Source organism: Erpetoichthys calabaricus, chromosome 12 (assembly GCF_900747795.2).
Source record: "Erpetoichthys calabaricus chromosome 12, fErpCal1.3, whole genome shotgun sequence".
NCBI classification, from domain to species: Eukaryota; Metazoa; Chordata; class Cladistia; order Polypteriformes; family Polypteridae; genus Erpetoichthys; species Erpetoichthys calabaricus.
In genome coordinates, this window is record NC_041405.2 from 18131664 (window position 1) to 18151135 (window position 19472).

The 19472-nt window shown below is 39.2% G+C and overlaps 1 protein-coding gene and 1 long non-coding RNA gene across 4 annotated transcripts in view; both read right to left on the reverse strand.

The window, feature by feature from the left end:
* Positions 1-19472, reverse strand: part of LOC114643145 (GTPase IMAP family member 8-like) — a 123089-nt gene that overhangs the window by 62764 nt on the left and 40853 nt on the right. The gene's annotated exons all lie outside the window — the stretch shown is intronic.
* On the reverse strand, positions 897-19230 carry LOC114663033 (uncharacterized). 3 transcript variants are annotated; one of them, XR_003718052.2, is made up of 7 exons: positions 19064-19230; positions 15996-16056; positions 13383-13439; positions 10778-11284; positions 7835-7960; positions 6463-6602; positions 897-6305 (listed from the first exon to the last, which is right to left on the reverse strand). It is a non-coding gene; the product is annotated as an uncharacterized LOC114663033 (long non-coding RNA). The 3 variants fall into 3 exon arrangements; XR_003718054.2 differs by lacking the exon at positions 19064-19230 and adding an exon at positions 17815-17955; XR_007936355.1 differs by lacking the exon at positions 19064-19230 and having other exon boundaries at positions 15996-16262.

Here is a 19472-nt window from a genome sequence, read left to right on the forward strand (position 1 = left end):
TCCTTTTTTACATTCTTATTTTGCAACCAAAGAAAATACAATAGCCAACCTGGAATCCATTCTTTGCTAACCCAATAAGATCTTTTATTAGCTGCTTGGCTGACTGAGACCACAACCAAAAAGGAGCAGATCATCACCTGTTAAGTGCAGCCTTTTGTTCTTGACCTGCTCAATTTGTTTTTCTTTGCCACTCCACTTAGTTCTTAAATTTGCTTTAGTCATTTCTGTTTATGGTATCAGTTACCATCATTCATCTTTGTAACAAAAGACACAAGGCAGGTGTTCACCATTTGTAAATCAAAATGTTTATTGCAGTAAAATACCAGTACAGTAGCATTTAGAACAGAACAATTTAGGGAATGTACAGTGGTCACTCACGTACGCATGGGCAGCAGCTAAAGGGCCTGAATGAAGGCAATTTCCACGCCAAACCAGGGGGGTGGCGAAGTGTACTAATCCTTTCTCTCTTTTCCACTATAGACCACTTACGGGCTGGCCCTGATGACATCACTCCCAACGATGTCACTTCTAGTTCTGGGGCTAACGACGTCACTTCTGGTTCCGGGTCCACTTCCTCTGCTTGCCCTTAAACCCGCCATCTCTACCTCAGCAATTCAGTTCTGTTTTGGACTCTAATCTGTGCACATCTGTAAATCAATTCTATCCATTTTGCAGCCAGGAACAATATATGGGCGGCTGCTCTAAACCTTTTCGTGACTGCTTTTGTTTGTCTTTGACAACAGTAATGTAATTGTGGTGTAGTAGGAAACACAGAGCGCTCATTTTGTCACTACCACACCTATCTGACCACTGAGGTCACGATTGCCAATCTTCCTGTGCCCCAAACTCGCCGGTGCTCTGTAGGTGACACAGCCTTCAGCTTTTTTGTACCGAGGCTTTAGAATGGCCTTCTAAAATTAGATCAGCTGACTAAAGTCATTCCTATAAATGGAAGCATAAAGCTCACTTGTTCAGGAAGGCATTTAACTTATCCTGACATTCTGAATCTTATTCAGTTTACCCTCTCCTTACAGGTGCTGAGGATGATATGCATTGTCATCCAAAATTGTTCAGAGCTTTTCTTGTAGTATTTTGTGTTTTATTGTGGTTTGTTTTATTCAGATTCAGTGCTTTATGCTTCCTGTATTTAGATTTTACTGGCCTAAGTGCCCAGCATTGACTGGACATAAACTGAGGTGGAGAAAATACTGTCTTTTGGAAATTTTTCCACATCCAATGATGAGAAGACTTATTCTTAGGCAGAAGCTGTAATCCTGCAAGATAATGACAGATTTAAATAAAAAATACTATACGTACCTTCTCCTTTGGCCTCTACAAAATTTTATGCACGCAGAGGACGATATCCTTGTTTAACATACTCGTGCTGCCTGATAAGAACGGTAGTCTCCACATCAGTCCTGTTTTGTTGAGTGGCCCACCCTCCCATTGTAAACCCTCAGGCTGATACTCCATGTAGCCTGTATTTTAAGTTGGACCAACAGCAAGGCGCATGCAAAAAAGTTTTGAAATTGGTTCAGCTGTTTGCACATAATTAGATAGATAGATATACTAGCAAACAGAAATCCAACAGAAAGCTTATGGTTTGATCTACACCGATTTGCGTTTTTACACTGACACTATTTGCATCTAGTTTTGTGTATTTGAGATTTTTTTCCTGTTCGTTTTGAATTGTTGTGAAGTGGTTTGGGCACGAAAAGTTGCCAAATAAATGACAGTATCTCTAGGTGGCCTTAATTACGCTGCACTTGCCATGTAATTATAAAGTAATTAGGTGTTATTGCCTTACATTTAGTCCATAACACAATGTAATGCTGTGGGGTTAAGTACTCAATTGTAATTGTTCTTCAACGATTTATATGCAAGGGGTACTCAAAAAATAACCGGAATTGAAAAAAAAAAATTGGTTTAATAATTATTACTTACTGAAACTTTAGTCTCCTTCAAAGTACTTTCCATGTGAGTTAATGCACTTGTCCCAACCGTTTTCCCATTGGTGGAAACATTTTTGGAATCGCTGCTGTGGAACGTTGCCTGCAGCGATTTTTCTTTGACTTCCTCCATGATACAAAAACGCTTTTGTTTGAGTTCTTTTTTCATATGCAGCAACAAGAAAAAGTCACATAGAATAACTAGATATTATTAACTCGTACTTACTAACTATACAGGTAATTACATGGCATGTACAGTGTATTAGGGACACCTAACCTAAATTGATACCTAAATTACTATCACAATGTGGACACTGAAGACAACCAAGCCTTAAATTTGACTCCAAAGGAAAATGATCACCACAGTGCAGTATAGCTAGCTCTTCATGAATTGAAGCTGTGGGTAATAAATGTGAGGTACTTGTACATTTTCCCCTTTGCGAGTTTGTGTACTCTGATTTCCTGCCACTGCTCAAAAGGTGTGAATTTTAACTGGTGTCCTTAAAATGTGCCCTCTTTACCAATACATCCGAGCGAGTTTGCGCGTGTTCCATAAAATGCACAGTTGTCTCATCTCTAAATGTTGCTCTTGTACCCAAATATAATGATGAAACTTCCAATGAAAATTTGTATTGGATTAACACTGTACAATAATGAATGTAGTGATGAAGTAATGGATGGATGTACAGAAGAAGAATTTTAGCATTGTACAGAGGTTAGGAGCAGGCGCTGATACAGCACTATGCCGCACCCACCACATGACAAACCAACTCAGGATCCCAGACTAGGACCCGAGTACAACCATGCAACGGGTGACACCTCAGCACCACACTAGTTCAGATGGAATGGAACAGTGAGGTTTTTTATGGTGGCTGGAGTGCCAATCCTGCCACCAACCCCCAAGTTTTGCCCTGCAGGTTGGAGGGCCTACATGCAGGGCTGGATGCAGATTAACGTCATACCCAGGACGGAGCAATTGCAGGTTAAGGGCCTTGCTCATGGTTCCCAACAAAGTAGAGACACTTCTGGCATTTACGGGACTTGAACCGGCAGCCTTCTAATTGCCGGTGCAGATCCCTAGCCTCAGAGTCACCACTCTGCCCACTATTGCAGAGAGTTAATTTATTTCATCAGTAATGGGTCGAAGACAGGAACCAACCCTGAACAGAGTAACTTTCCACCCCAGAGAACACCTAGTTTTAGTAATTTTGAGTTAAGCAAACAAATGAAAGAACATCCCTGTATCAGTGCCCTCTCTCCACCCCTTACCTTTCTTTTCTCATCCCCGCAAGCATGATGGTAAGAGAGATAATTAGTTTTTCCTTCTTGTTTGAATGTATTTCAGAAGCACTAGAGGCACTGATAAGAAAGGAAAAATGGAAAGGCAGCAGGACTGAATAAAACACCAGCAGAGGTCTGGAAGAGTTTAGGAGAAGGAACAGATGTCTTGTAGTATCTAATGTAGAAGATCTACAAACAGCAGAGAATACCAGAGGAGTGGAGGAACAGTGGAATTGCACCCATTTATAAAGATTCAGGATTGTGGAAACTACAGTGGGATAAAGCTGAGGTCACACACAATTATAACTTGGAAAAAGCGTTACAGAGAGAAAGCTTAGGAAAGGGGTTACCATAGGGGAAGAGCAGTTTGGTTTTATGGCAGGGAGAGGAACAACTGATACAGTCCTTGCATTGAGACAACTGATAGAGGAGCATCAAGGAAAAGCAAAAATATTCTAATAGAGGCCAAAGCATTGCTTGAAAAAAAAGTTGTCCCTTTGCATGTTACAGATATGGCAGTCCATATCTGTCCATATGGGAGTCTTTCTCCCCCATAACCCTGAATCACACTTCAGGATTGTTGGGGAGCAAAGCCTATCCATTCTTGTCTCTAACAATCACATTTACACAGGGCTAATTTGCAGTCACCAAGTAATCCAACATGCATGTCCCATTGATGTTAACGGAAAATTAAAATACCTGTGTCGTTGGAGTGACATAAAGGGATCCATGTGGTGTTAATCCATAGCAAACCTTAACACTAGATTGATAAAAGGAATCCTTTGCAGTGGCAGAAACTCACTTTGCTCAACTGACTCAATGTGGTCAGCTATGTGTATGTCTAAAATCGCTCCTGCAATAATTAAAAAAACGGAACAAAACAGAAAATAGAAAACAAAAAAACCAAGAACAAAATGACAGATTATAGATACCAAAAGAAAAGTGGTGTCTCTGCATTAGAGGAACGTTTTGCAAATATTAAACAAGTAGTGATCTTATCTCAATAACGCTTTGTCATTATAACCAGTTTTTTCCAATTTTCCATGATATGCTCAACGCAATTTCTTTTAGAGAAAACATTTTTTGGAGTATGAGATTTGTTTTTGTATGTTGTATTTATACTCGCCTAATTCTGGGTTGCTTGATCACGCCTGTCAATCCCAGCGAGCGTAACAGATATGTAGCCATCTCATAAATTCACAAGTGCAGCCCAAACGTTTCACTTCCACCTAAAGACGAGAGCCCCTTTAAAGTGACCCATTGATTGAAATGAGACACAAATAAGGGTGAGTGAAGTTGAATATAAATAGTGTAAAAAGTTGAACATAAATACTACAAAATAATACACATTATCATGAGCCATAATGAAAAGGTACAATAAAATTTAGAACTAGAGACAGATGACAAGCAGCAGAGTGAGGTGGTGGCAAACTCACACCCACTAAATCCAGTTCAAGGCTGTGGGACACTAATGGAATTCCTGACAACATGGTGGATGAGTAGGGTTGCCAGACATCCCTTATATACAGGACATGTCCCATATTTGATAATTTTGTCCCCTGTTCCGTACTGACTTTTCAGGGACAACCAAATGTCCCATATTTAGTTCATTTTCAAATTTTGTAATAAAAAAATATTTTTACTACCTTCTTATGGTACTTAGTTTTAACTTTACAAGTAATTATACTTTATTTTTTCAGTTTCTCTTGATGAAAATAACCCAAATGTAAAGAGGAAATGAATGTTTGCTGCCTGTTTGCAGCTTGTTCCGTTGCTCTGGTTGGCTCAGGATAGCAACACTTACTGTTTTACTCTCCAGCCGCGCTGCTGTGCAGTTCTGTATCAGCATTACGACATACAGTGACTGTCAACAGAGTGTGTTGTTACTACTTGGCAAGGCCCACTTTTTTTCTAACTTAAAAACTAATCTATCCATCCATCCCAAGATGCCAAAACGTAAGTGTAAATTTCATGATGAATATTCCAGCGAATGGACATTTATCAAACAAGGCAGAAGCTGTTTTGAAGCAAACTGTGGTGTATGTAATTGCACTTTCAGTAAACCATTTTCAAATGATTTTACTTTTGTTTTCCTCATAACCCATTAAAATCCTTGCTTTTTGTTTTTAACGTATGTCTCTACTTTTATACAATTGATTTGGGTGTGTAGGGGGCATGTATAAAATTGTATAAAATTGCATGTATAAAAATGTATATAGGAATATAGAGAGAGATTTTAAGAGTGTCCCGTATTTCTAATGTTGTAATCTGGCAACCCTATGGATGAGGCAAGGAATGACCCTGGAGAGTACTCCCTTCTTTCTCAAACCGCTTAGCTGTTTACTAGTTTAATGTACTGGTAAATTTATCATTGTCCTCTGAAGCTGAACACTGGAAGCACTCTGAGCCTGTAAACAGTCAAGTCAGGAACGCTACACAACATAAATTGAAATCAAACTGAACAATGTAGCAAGTGTTTGTTTATATGAAAGATCTTGTACTTTACCTTCTGCTCTGCCTTGTCTTTGTCTCTAGATCTTTACATATAAAATTTGTCTTACATATTCAATTACTCTTAAGGATTATGCTTCAAATAATGTTACCTAAAATAAAATATCTGCAAAAAAATCTGCAAAATTTTTGAACAGTAAAGGAGCAAATCAAAATATTGTATCTAATAAGCCAAGCACAGTGTAAAATTAAGGAACAGGAGTATATACAGTATACAAAGGAAAATTTTAAGTTGATTAAAATGTACATAATATGCTCAACAATCATCATTTTATTCTATGCAATTACATAAATCTAAATTTGACTGAAAAAGTAAAACCACATTAACATTTTAGATTTTAACAATAAGAATTTTCCTTTGATCCTACAGGAACTCAGATATATTCCTGTTTTTCAATTTTGTGTTATACCCAACAAAGATAAGCTAAAAGATAAAATTGTGTGCACTCCCATGAAACATTTTTAGCAGATATTAATCTTACTTATTAAAAAACAAGATATCCTTAGAGGCCAAGAATAGCTTGCTGTAGTCACTTGTTTTAATTCATCTTCAGTATTCAGGTGCTGTAAGAAAAAGAAAAAGGACCAATGGAGTTTGACTTATAGGTAACCTACTGCATATAGATCTTCCTACACATTTTACATAGTTCTTATAGTGAAATTTTACTTGTGGTAGAGCAACTACAAGTATTAAGATAAACAAAGAATGTAAGAAGTGTACCATGGGGACAGGAGCATCCAGGACTCATCGAGATGGATTCTGGCAGATGGACTCCAAAGACTGGTCTGGAGTGTGGAGGCAGCTGTCCCTTAAAATGTTCAATGGCTGTTTTATTAAGGATGGGGAAGATGGTGCTGCAACTGAAACACAAATTCAAGAAATTGTTGATGATCAGTAAACTTTTCCCCAAGACACGGTCTCAGACAGTGCTTCACAAACCATTTCCTTCCAAGACCACCTAAGCCAAATCAAAAGATCTGCATGGTCCCTTTCTTTCCCAATAAGTTAAAGGAAAGCAGTAATAATTCTTTGGGAGTGGCAATCAGACGTGAGTACCTCCTGGTGTAAACCTAATCCCTTCCAAACTCTCTTGACCACCACAACTCCACAATTTATACACATTGATTTACTTTTGTACTGAGACTAAGCTCTGCTTTTAGGGAACTGAAAAACTAAAGGGCACTTTCCTCTACAAAAAAAGATGAGGGGACCACAGAAAGGAATGATTGGGCACTGCTAGCAAAGGAAATGAAAGAGTGGCTTGTTCTCATCTTCTAGGAACACGAGGTCCCCGTATTCCTCAAGACTGTCACTTTCAGCTCCTAAAATTTTTAAATCAAACATCCGTAGTAGTAGAGTGACATACATTGTTAGTTGTTTATGGACTATGAGAAGTGAAGCAAAATGACACATTTTATGTGCTAACGAAGTAAACCGCAATATGCAAGTTTTCAAGGCAGCTCAGGACCCTTCTGAACAGGACTTTAAGCACATCAATTCACTTTGGTACCAAAACTAAGCTCTGCTTTTATGACACTTTCAGTCCTGAGCTGCCTTGAAACCCTGCACTCTACAAGACTGCTCCACAAGCCCATAAAAGGTGCCATTTTGCTTCACTTCTTATTGCAAATCAGACAAATTTACTGTGGGACCAAAGGTTGAGAAGCACTGGTCTAGGGTGTTATAGTCAACAAAATTTGTTGAGGGAAGACTGCTTAAAACAGTCTACTGAAGCAAAATGGTAGGCCGAGGCTTTCCCAGTACTCCTTGGATCAGGACAGTAACAGCTGATAAGAAGCCATTCCTAAAAAGACTGATTGGTCCACTTTAGCACAAACTGCAATTGACACAAATGAAGAAAGAAATACAGAGTGAGAAAGTAAGAGGCTAAAAAGAGATTTAGCTTACAAAAATTCACTCTGCAAAAGTTTTCATATCTTGATTACTATCTGCTCGCTACCATTTGGCTTTTCACGACACCTCAAAGTAGCCTTTAATTTGAGTGATGATCATATAGTATTAGTATAAAATAAGCCATTTCTGCTTGTAATTTGAAAAGAAAGTTAAATAAAAATGTTAGAGAAGATCTTACATGTTGGATATTCCTGGTCAATGCTGTTTCTCCTCTGATGACGCCACTTTGATTTCACAGGGACCTCATCGTTGTCGTCCGCCTCTCTGCTCATCATCATATGGCTGAAGGCTTTCACCTCATTTACTGTAAAGTGAAAGCACAGGGGGTCTGTCAGAGTAGACTATGAAACATAAGCAACTGGAGTCCATTGAAAGTACAGTACAGCAGAAGAAATACTCCCAGCAACAATTAAGAAGACCTTCCCAGTTTAACTGAAGTGCCATCATGGACTTCCTTTCAATTTTAAAATATGTCCTGTAAGGCAAAGCATTTCTGGCAGTGCTCACTTTTAAAACTAAATATTCTCTGATCTCGCAGATGTCACATTTACAGTAGATTGTTTGTAGTCCTGAGACTTTTATAAATGTGTATAATATATTAAAGTATAAGAGTCTGAGATTCTTGGGGCCTCTCTGTTGACTTACTTCTATCACTATCAATGTTCTGTAGAAGTTAATTTATTATGTTGAAAAGCTTCTTTTCCTAAAAGGCAGCTCGCCTAGATGTCATTCATGACAAGAGGAAATAACTCCTTAGAAGCTGACAGCGTCAGCAAACACAATGAAACTATTCAATTATTTTGTCTAAAGGTGGTGGGGAGAACCTTAACGTTTCCGTATTTTCAGCATTTAAAATTTTTTGACCACCACATTCCCACTAACTACTGTATTTGGACCCCGGGCAGATCATTTCTGTATGGTTTGGTTGATTTCCTTTCAAGTCAGCCTTCAATTACAATACACAGTTAAATTCTTTGTATGCTGATCAACAGTGTAAAACATTCTGAATACTTTAATGGCTCTGCATTTTTTTATTATTTTGACTCGTTACAGTTAGCATATACACTGTTAAGGCTTATGGCGGTGTTTAAATGTTTAATTTGGAAGAACATATGTTCAGTTTGCATTGTATTTATATGGACAGAGGTCTCTATTCAGGGTTTCTATTATACTCTTTTAACTTTAAATCTTATCACTAGCAAAATTTTGATGCTTAACAAGTAAACTACAGTATGTTAAATAATTCTTTACATTTATTTATTGCTTTTCTCACCACTCAAAGCACTTCAGTGATTGGGGAGCCACGTCATCCACCACTAATGTGTAGCATCCACCTGAAAGATGCGACGGCAGCCACTTTTACACCAGCACAGTCACCACACATTAGAGGTTAGATTGTTAAGTGGTGAGAGAGAGAGAGAGAGATAGCCAATGAGAGACAGGGCATGATTTGGGGGTCAGAATGACCAGATCACAGTGGGCAGTTGAGCATGGACACTCGGATACACCTTACTCTTTATAAAGGATGTCCAGGGATCTTAATTGGCCACAGAGTGTCAGACCCTCAGTTTCATATCTCATCTGCTAGACAGCGCCATTTTTACAAGACAGTGTCCCCGTGAATGTACTGTGGCATTGGGATGCACATTCAGACCACAGGGTATGTGCCCCCTGCTGGTCACCAACACCTCTTCCAGCAGTAACCCAAGCTTTCCTAGATGGTCTCCCATCCAAGTACTGGCCAGGCCCAACCATGCTTAGCTTCAGGTGGATGACCTGATCTGAAATGCTGGTGGAATGGCTGTTTCATACTACTTATTTTCTTTAATTTTAAGCAAATCTTGAGTATATCATACCCATAAAATATTTCTACAGAAAGTCAAATTGCATCACCTTCACAAAATACTATGACCCATTTTTTTTTTTTAATCGATTATCTTGGAGATTAAAGAGGGGCTGTTCCTGATAAGACAATTTGTTCTCTCCATAAGAAATAACGTTGATAATGTTTGCTAATTAAGGGTCACCGAAAAGGAACGAGACAGGACTAAGCAGTTTGAAATTGATTCGATGTAGCGAAGCGAAAGGGGGTACAATTTTCAAGCTATATAGAGGGCACACTGTTAATGGGGTATTCCTGGCTTTAAAGTTCTAGATCAGCATTAATGCTAATAAAGACCTCCATTTGTTAAATTAAATATTGTAGTTTATTTTTTTCCTTTCTAAATCGTCATACAGTCAGCCTCTAATGCACTAACAAGTTGATATGTAGGTTGCTGTGTGCCATTCTGGTCATCTTGATAGAGCTGATGGAGCAACCATTCTTTCAGCATTATGGTAAGTTCCGCACTGGAGTAGAAGATGTCTATTGATATTAAAGGAAAACTCATTCAAGATTAGATCCAGGAAGCACTTCTGGAACAAATTGCTGATCTTGCAGCAACCACCTGACACCTTTATAAAAAACATTTCTGGAGGAGACCACTGAGGTGTTGGCTAACTGAGTAGATTTCATTCAATAAACTGTGCCTCTTTGTAAAATATTTAAGTTTCAAACCAATACAGAAATGATTGTCCCACCTAACAAAATCCAACCATCCATCCATTATCCAACCTGCTATATCCTAACTACAGGGTCACAGGGGTCTGCTGGAGCCAATCCCAGCCAACACAGGACGCAAGGCAGGAATAAATCCCGGGCAGGGTGCCAGCCCACCGCAGACCTAACAAAGTACAAAATGATATTTGTTGGCACTCGTACATATCAGTTCTATTTCTTTATGCGTGAGTAAGGGCACAGAGGATCACAGCCTATCCAGCAAACATCAAATGCAAAGCAGTCCTGGATAGAGCAGCAGTTTTAAAAAGTACTGACATTCACAATTAAATTAAATTCAGCAATAAATTGTGTGTTTTGAATTTGACATTTCCATCTGACAGAATGACTTAATGTCTTGAATTTTTCAAATAAGTTTTCCAGTTTATCGGGGCATGTATGTACAGTAAAAGGTTGACCATTTATGCTCTATTTCTTTAACAGCTATTCTAAGACATTTAAGTGTCTCTGAACACATGCATGCAGTACACAGCTGGAGAATCAGCCTGGGATCTTTGTACTTACACTTCACTCGAATTCCCAGGAGGACCTGTGTGATTATCATGGCAATTTCTCCGCAGCACTCTGGCACCATGTTAACATAAACCACTGCACTTCCGCTCTTCTCTTTATAGTTCTGGTGCCATTGCTGAAAAAGGTGAATGACTGCCCAATAAAATGCAAAAAATGTATGCTGGCAATGCATTCTTTGGTTACTCATACCAATCATGGTGTTTATTCTGCAATGATGAAACAGTCTCACTTCTTAAAACCTTCTTAGTGTCTTTCCAGTGCCACTGCTTATTACGTTGAAGGGTCCTGGTGCAATGCAGCACTGCAAATCTTCAATGAAATGAACAAGACCGTCTCTTGTGATGTGCCTCTGAGGTGCAGGACCTGCCAATGGAGGACACTTTCCTCAACTCCTTATGCAGATGTCATCTTGACGAAATCTCCGTTCTTGAGCGAATTTTTCCAGTTTCATCCCTGCAGTACAGTACCTCAGCTGATTTCCTGACGGTCTACCAGATACTGTTAAAACAGATGTATATTATTGTAAAACTGAAGCAAGAAGGTTTCAGTTTAAAATGTACATTTGCAAATAAAAGTAGTGCAAAGAACAAAAACTTTATTACTGATTACTGGGAAAAATGTTATGTTTTCTTTTCAAACAAGCAGATAAGTATGTGTGTGGTGCACACTAAAGGATGTTTACAGGCAGACAGTATCGTTAATATTAAAATGTTAAAGCATGCCGGGGAAGTCAACTCCATACCTTAAATTCCAATTCCCTTAAGGGGCAAGAGCAAATACACAGAGATCCTCAGTCATCACATTCATCCTTATCATGATAGGAAGCAGAATAATCCAAGATGACCGTGTCCCCATTCACAGGCCACAAATGGTCAGGGAAAAGTTTGAAAAGCATGATAGCCAAATAAGCCATGCACCATGGCCGTGTCAGACAACCAGATTCTGATGCAAAGACACACTTCTGGGCAGTGTTGTGCATGAACGATTTCAAAAGAGCGCGGCGTTCATTGAATAAGCTCATTTTTCTAAAATCGGTGAACTTAATGTAACGTATTTGCAAGTGAAGAACTTGAACGTGAGCGAGTTCAGTTTTAGGTGACATTCTGGATCGGGTTTAGGTCCAGATGAAATGTTTTGCCTTACCCTGTAATGTACGGGTGGAGCCGAACCCAAATATAGTATTTGGATAAGCACAAATAGTGGATTTTTACAAATATTTATTTTGTACAAATTTTTGTCATTTATTTGTAATTGGGAAAAAAATAACATCAATTTGAATAGGCCCTGTCTGTGTCTGCCTGCTTGTGCTTAAGCTGCACCCCCGCGGACACGAGCATGCGGTGAAGCTCCGCTTTCGCTTTTAGGAAAACGTTGTACTTCGCGAGGCCACTTTATATTTTTCCCCATTGGACATGCAATATGTGATGCAAATTTTGACCACAAGGTAAGCACCCCTGGCACACAGGCTTGTACCCAAAGTGGGCAAGACTTGCTCTGGATCTCCACAACCCTTAATTTGATTAGGAGAATTTCAGCTTGTTATGCATTTTGAAGCAACGTTTACATCTTGTAATAAGTAAAAAGTTCTTATTAAAAATAAAGCATTTGTTATATTGAGTCTCCTTTCTTCCCTCTCTTCTCAGTTGGGTGTTCCATTCTAATATTTCATCAGCAAGTGTTAATTTTTAGCTCTTCATGCTAAACTCACAGTAACTGTTGCCTTAAGCCAGGCTTAATGATAGCGGATAGACAAGTTGCACAATGAGATGAGTAAAATGGAAACTGAAAGACTATAAAGTAAACGCCTGGCATTGTTTCTTATGCATCTTAATGTTCAGTTCCCAAAAAGCTTGTTGCTGGCTCAATACATTACAGTACAGGTATAAGCAATTCTCTTCTACTAAGGCCTCTGCCCAATAACGAGGAAAGGAGAGTAAACAGGAGAATAAAGACTCGCTCTACTCAAGATGGTGTATTGTGAAGTAATATGATGCTTGTGTATCAACATAAACTGAAAAACAGGTAAATTGTCCCTAGTGTGTGCTGGGTGTGTGAGTGTGTGTGCCCTGTGGTGGGCTGGCACCCTGCCTGGGATTTGTTCCTGCCTTGCGCCCTGTGCTGGCTGGGATTGGCTCCAGCACACCCCCCGTGACCCTGTAGTTAGGATATAGAGGGTTGGACAATGGATGGATGGATGGATGGACAATGACTGACTGACTGACTGACTGACTGACTGACTGACTGAAAAACAGGTTGTTACTGTGCTTTAAAAGGAGCCTGACATGAAGTGATGGCAAAGTGTAAGTGTGTGCCGACTGATCAACTTCAGCAGATAAAACAGCTGAGTGTTCATTCCTAGCTTAATAAATATCTCAGAAAGTTGAGACGTTTCATGGAGTGTCCAATTTTGTACTCCTAATGTTCAACAAGTGGATCTTACTGGAACTGACGTAGCTAACCAATTTCCTGCTGGTATGAGATGTGGGCCAAAGGTTTAGTTTTGTACTTTAAATGAATTTAATTAGGAATAGAAAAGTTAGAATTTTGCCTCTCTAGTGACTGTCCAACAGTAACCAAACATCTCTCTTCAACTTACCATCTGGACACGCGATTCTGCTCTGTAATCCCAAAAAGTACGCATTTCACAGGCTTACTGTGGAACAAAAAGAAAAAGGAATGTTAGAAATCGGGGAGGGAAAATGTGACAAAATGTTCAACACCACATGGAAAGCACCTGAGAGGAAGGCATAACTGAAACAATGCGGACAGCTGAGCATTTGTTCCACATTCATGAAGATTCCATTTTAAGTTTGGACATAGAAAAAGAATTTAACCAACAGCATATTAGTTGTTCTAGAAAAGTTAACTTTTTTAAATGTTGCAGTATGTTTTCCATAAAGATGTAACAATGTTTACACAGTGACTTCAGAGAAAAGCCAAGCAAAATGACACCTTTTATTGGCTAACTAAAAAGATTACAATATGCAAGCTTTCGAGGCAACTCAGGATTACATCTTGCCTGAAGAAGGGGCCCGAGTTGCCTTGAAAGCTTGCATATTGTAATCTTTTTAGTTAGCCAATAAAAGGCATCATTTTGCTTGGCTTTTCTCTATATTCATAATGGCTAACACGGTACAACACCCTAGTATTACAGTGACTTCAGAAAGTTCTCAAAGCCCACATGTTTGTTTTATGTTGCAGCCTTGTGTTAAAAATCATCTAGAGCAGTTGGAGCTCAGTTTGAAGAAGTTACGCAAATGCTCACGACTCGTATTGAAATAGCTGAACAAATGGTGTCCACGGCATTAAAATCTGAATGCAAAGTGCTTTGAGACAGACTAGCTATGCTAGAAGAAGGATAGAGAAGAAATAATATCAGAATTGAAGGTCTCCCTGAAAACCTTTAAAACCCAAAACCAGTGAAATTCATCACTGAATTATTCTCTAAAATAATTGGAGAGGATTTCAAATCAGACACCGGAATATCAGCAGCTTACCGCATATGGGGATCAAATGCCTCAGAACCTAGAGGTGTCATTGTGCGTTTCAACAAATTACATTCTAACGCAAATCTTTTCTCGCTTGTCAGACACAGACAAGAGTTTATATTTTTTTAAAAATCATCTAAATCCCCCCGAACCCGTAAAACTCCATATTCCAGAATGACAAACTGAAAACAGGACTTTATCAATATTTACACATTTACTAAAAATAAACCAAAATAACACCCTAGCACAAGTATTCAGACCTTTTGTAACGGCACTGGAAATTTTGCCCAAATGGTCATTGAGATGTTTCTACAGCTTGTTTGGAGTCCAGCTGTGGTCGTTTCAATTAAACATCCTTAGGAAAGGCAAACACACACCCAAAAGCTCAAGCAGCTGAGCAGAAATCAAGCCATGAGGTTGAAGGAATTGCCTAAAGAGCTAACAGACAAGATTGTGTTGAGGCACAGATCTGAAGGAGGCTACAAAAACATTTCTGCAGCATTAAAGGGTCCAAAGAGCACAGGGGCTACATAATTGTTTAATGGAAGAAGTTTGGAACAACCACAGCTTGTCCTAGAGTTGGACGCCCCACCAAACCGAGTAATTTATGGGAGAAGGGCCTTGGTGAGCAAGAACCTGATGGTCACGGTTTCAGCTCCAGAGAATGTGTGTGCAGATGACACTTCCAGAAGAACAACCATCACTGCAAAAACCACACTGATCTAAACTTTATGGCAGGATGGCCAGACAGAAACATCTCCTCTGTAAAGGACACATTAAAGCCCAACTGGAGTCTGCAAAAAAGGCACGGAAAAGGAATCTCAAAGAAACAAGATTCTCTAGTCCAAATAAACCAAGATTGAACTGTATGGCCTGAATTTCAGCAGCAAGGACTATAACACTAGACAGGATTGATGGAATGCTGAATGGAACCAACTACAGAGATATCCTTAATGAAAACCTGCTCCAGAATGTTCATCCAAGCACAAAGCAACACCACCACAAGAGGGGCTTAGGGATGATTCTGGAAATGTCCTTGAGTGACCCACCCAGAGCCCAGACTTGAACCCAATCAAACATCTCCACCGAGACCAGAAAACAGCTGTCTGGCAATCTTCATCCAACTGGACAGAATTGGAGATGATCAGCAGAGAAGAACAGCAGTAGTGTGCAGGTCATGGTGTCAGACCCAAGAAGATTTCAGGCTGGAATCGCTGCCAAAGGTGCAAAAGGTCTGAATACTTGGGTCAATACAATTTCAGTGTTATATACAATACAATACAGTTTATTTGTGTAGAGCCCAAAATCACACAAGAAGTGCCACAATGGGCTTTAACAGGCCCTGCCTCTTGACAGCCCCCCAGCCTCGACTCTCTAAGAAGACAAGGAAAAACTCCCAAAAAAAAAACAAATAAAAAATATATATAAATATACAAAGATTTCTTAACTCCTTCCCCCTGCTCACTTTGTCATTCTGATGTATGGAGTGTTGCTTGAGCAGAAAAAAATTAAACGATTTTATCACAAGGCTGCAACATAATGTTAGAAAAGTGAGGGGGTCGAAATACATTCAGAATGCACTGTACGTAGATGGAAGCCGACACAGTATACGTCTCTGCTTCCTCTTCTTTGCAAAGGGACACATCACTGGAGTAAATAAAAATAGTGAAGGATTAGAAAAAAACATAAATTGCAAAACGAGGTTTATTTTAATCACTTACCACGATTAAGGACAATTAGACTGGCTGTCACTCATTGCTGTCAAGAAGAAAGCTTTCAATCCTATAAAAGAAAAAGAAAAAAACAATGCCACCATTTACTTCTATTTTCATCTCCACCCTGTCACAGTGTCACTGTCACCTCTATGTACACTGAAAGCTCCAATGATGATCAAAGAAATCCGTAGCTCTCATTGGCTTTGAACAGCTGCAGGTCCACAGCACACATCCAGAGGTCAGCAGTGGTGTCCATTGTTGGGTTCCAAAAGACATTCTTTATGTCTACACTTTGTGGATTTTTCTCAGTCATTTCCCAACCCGCTATATCCTAACACAGGGGTCTGCTGGAGCCAATCCCAGCGCGCAAGGTGGGAACAAATCCCAGGCAGGGTGCAAGCACACACACACATCTGGGACATTTTAGGATCGCCAATGCACCTAACCTGCATGTCTTTGGACTCACGCAGACACGGGGAGAACATGCAAACTCCATGGAGGGAGGACCCGGGAAGCGAACCCAGGTCTCCTAACTGCGAGGCAGCAGCGTTACCACTGCGCTATTATTTTTATATATTTACTTGCTAGTGTGATATGAGGTATTGTTTTAAGTTATCATTCTGAAAGGCATTCCTTACAGTAGCACTTATGTTAAGCCCACTGGGGTTATTCGCTTTTGGAAGTCGAGAGTTGGCTGAGAAAACCTCGCTTGAATAAGTCACGTTTCCAAATCGATCAAAGTGTTTCTCGTGAACTCGAAACATGAGCAGAACCTCCGCCTGTGAAGTATTACTTCGAAGCCAATTGCTAATCTCACTTAACTAGCTCGGGCTACAAATTAATAAATGAAATAAACATTATTACTGTATACTTTAAAAACGTTTAAAAGTTTTGGTTCTTTAATGATCCTTTATGGTTCTTTATTAGGCTGTGTGATCTGCTGAACTATTGCTTTACAAAGCATCATTTCATTCTGCGAATGATTCTAAGTATATGACGTTGGTTTTTTTCTGCTTTGAAACACGTCCTAACACGTAGAAAATCAACTGAAATCTTTAATGTCTGGTAAACTAAACAGCAGGACACCAACAGATTAAGAAAACCGGAACTTACCCCGTGTTATCGTATGCAGGAAGAGTCCTTTAAAAATCAGCATTTCACAAATCCTGCAGGTTATTTACTGTTACGGATCCAAATAAATAACATTTCTTTCTAACCATTCTAAAAAATGGTTCCCTATGGCATCGCTTTGAAGAACCACTCTGGCATTTTTATTTTTAAGAGTTTAGGTTTAATGCTGAGAGTCTTTACGACAGGACGACGATCCCAGAGGCTGGGTGTATGTATGTGTATCCCCTACAGCCCACTGCTTTCATTTTAAGGCCGTGTATAAGTGCGCGGCTCGTGAGGTGGTGGTCGGAGACACAGGCACAACATTCAAAAGGCTGTCCTTGTGGGTGGGCTTTCTTTATTGCAGCCGTACTCTCTATCCAAACGTAACACACCCGAGTCGTGGACTTTGTTTTTCTTTGCGAGTCTCCACCCGACCAACTGGCACGCGATTAACGTCATCGTGAAACTTAAACTAGATGTGAACACAGATCACTAATTCTTCAAAACCTTCAGGCAACACAGAAAAGAAAAATCTTCGTTCTACTTGTTAAATTATTCTATCTGTCCATCCTTATTAAGGGATAGGGTCGCCTGGATACTGAAGCCCATTCCAGGCAAGCAGTGAGTATAAGGGGAGCACAATCCCAGGACGGAGAGCCAGCCCATTGAAGGGTAAACACGCAAACATAAGTACGCACACAAACACACATACCAATTAACACCAAAACTTTACTTCTTCGATGAATGCTGGGAACCCCTTGGGATTTTCCCCTTAAATGTTCATGTTTTTTTTTCTCTCGAGGTGTCTTATCTGTAAGTTTAAAGTACCTTAAAACGACCAGCTTGCTTTCTTTCTTCAGACTCGCATCATAAGCCCCCCCCCGATCGTTTGCAAACCCCTTCTTAAATATACACCTATACGGCAAAGATTTTCATCAGCTGTATAATTACTCAAATTAATCGATCAATGAATCTGCCCCCATCTGCCAAGTCGACAAGTTCATTGCAGTATTGTAGGTGTTCAGAGAGCGTCATATTACAAAAAAGAATCACTCCCTTCGGCAAGTACGTGTAGAAGGGCGTAGTGATTAACTACTGGTCGGGGTCACGTGGATTATAGATACTTTAACGTGCTCCTTTAGTTGGGGTTTGAGGAAAACTAGCAAAGTAAACGTGAATTTTAAATGAAATTTATGACGTTCTTAACTTTAAAACGATCTCGGAAAACAGAACTCAGGATAGTACGCTTACAGTACGGAGTGATTCGCGTATAGTTCCTGGACAGACGTGTTATGTGCTGTAGCATTCGTATTTACAAAGCGTTTCTGATTCCGCACAAGTTACAAATCAAGTCATCACGGTTTTTTATTTTTTGACATTTCGACTTTAAATACGAAATAAACCACGAGATTACCGACTTTACTTAAATTACGAAATACACCTTTTTCTATTTTTTCCTCTCTGTGTCTCTAACACGCCTCTGTAACAAATGTCTTAACATCTGAGGGAAAAAAAAGTTTCATTCATCATAACATACGTCCCCATAATTTGCAAAATGGTCGATTTTAATGAAACACCTTTGTCCTTAAACATGTAAAGCATTTGTTATTTTTCACCCTGCACAGAGAAACCCTTTTGCATCCATTACTTCCCCTTATGTCTTACAACAGTACAAACGTATGTAAACTTTTTAATTTATTATCTAAATAATCGTATTTTTTGCAGTCAAAACATGCATCATTGTATATTTGACACTATGAGTGCATTTACCTTAGAAATAAAATAAAAGCGATTAAAGTCATTCAAACAAGTTTAACAGCTTTGGACGGAGCGTTATAAACCCAGACTCCCCAACGACTTCAGCTAATCAAATTAACCTTAAAAAAATAATTCAAGTTTGTTTAATTAATTTGTGGAAAAATTATTTAAAAACTCTTATGTAAAGTTTTGTTCATATTTACCAGTTTAGTATCTTCATCGATTCCAGTCTTCAGTTTTTTTTTTCTTACAGTTTTGCCAGACACAAGAGCTCGAAATGTTTAAAAACCTTTTTTATTGACTATATTACGAAAACTTGCACGTCTTATTTTTCTTAACATTTATCAGCAGCAAGTGTGTTACACTCTACTTGAAGAACACCTTCTGCTACTTGTTTAAAGTAGAAGGTATTATATATCAGCTCGGTGACCACGTGTTTTACAAGAACTAAGTTTCTTTCACAGAATAAATTATTCAAATTGCATATTTCCAGAACCTGTTCTGCTGGCGGGACAAAGACAATAAGATCTCACATGATATAACGACTTTTACATTCCACACTCATTTATATTGCACTTCCTAATTCAAAGACACTAGTTTCACTTTAAGCAA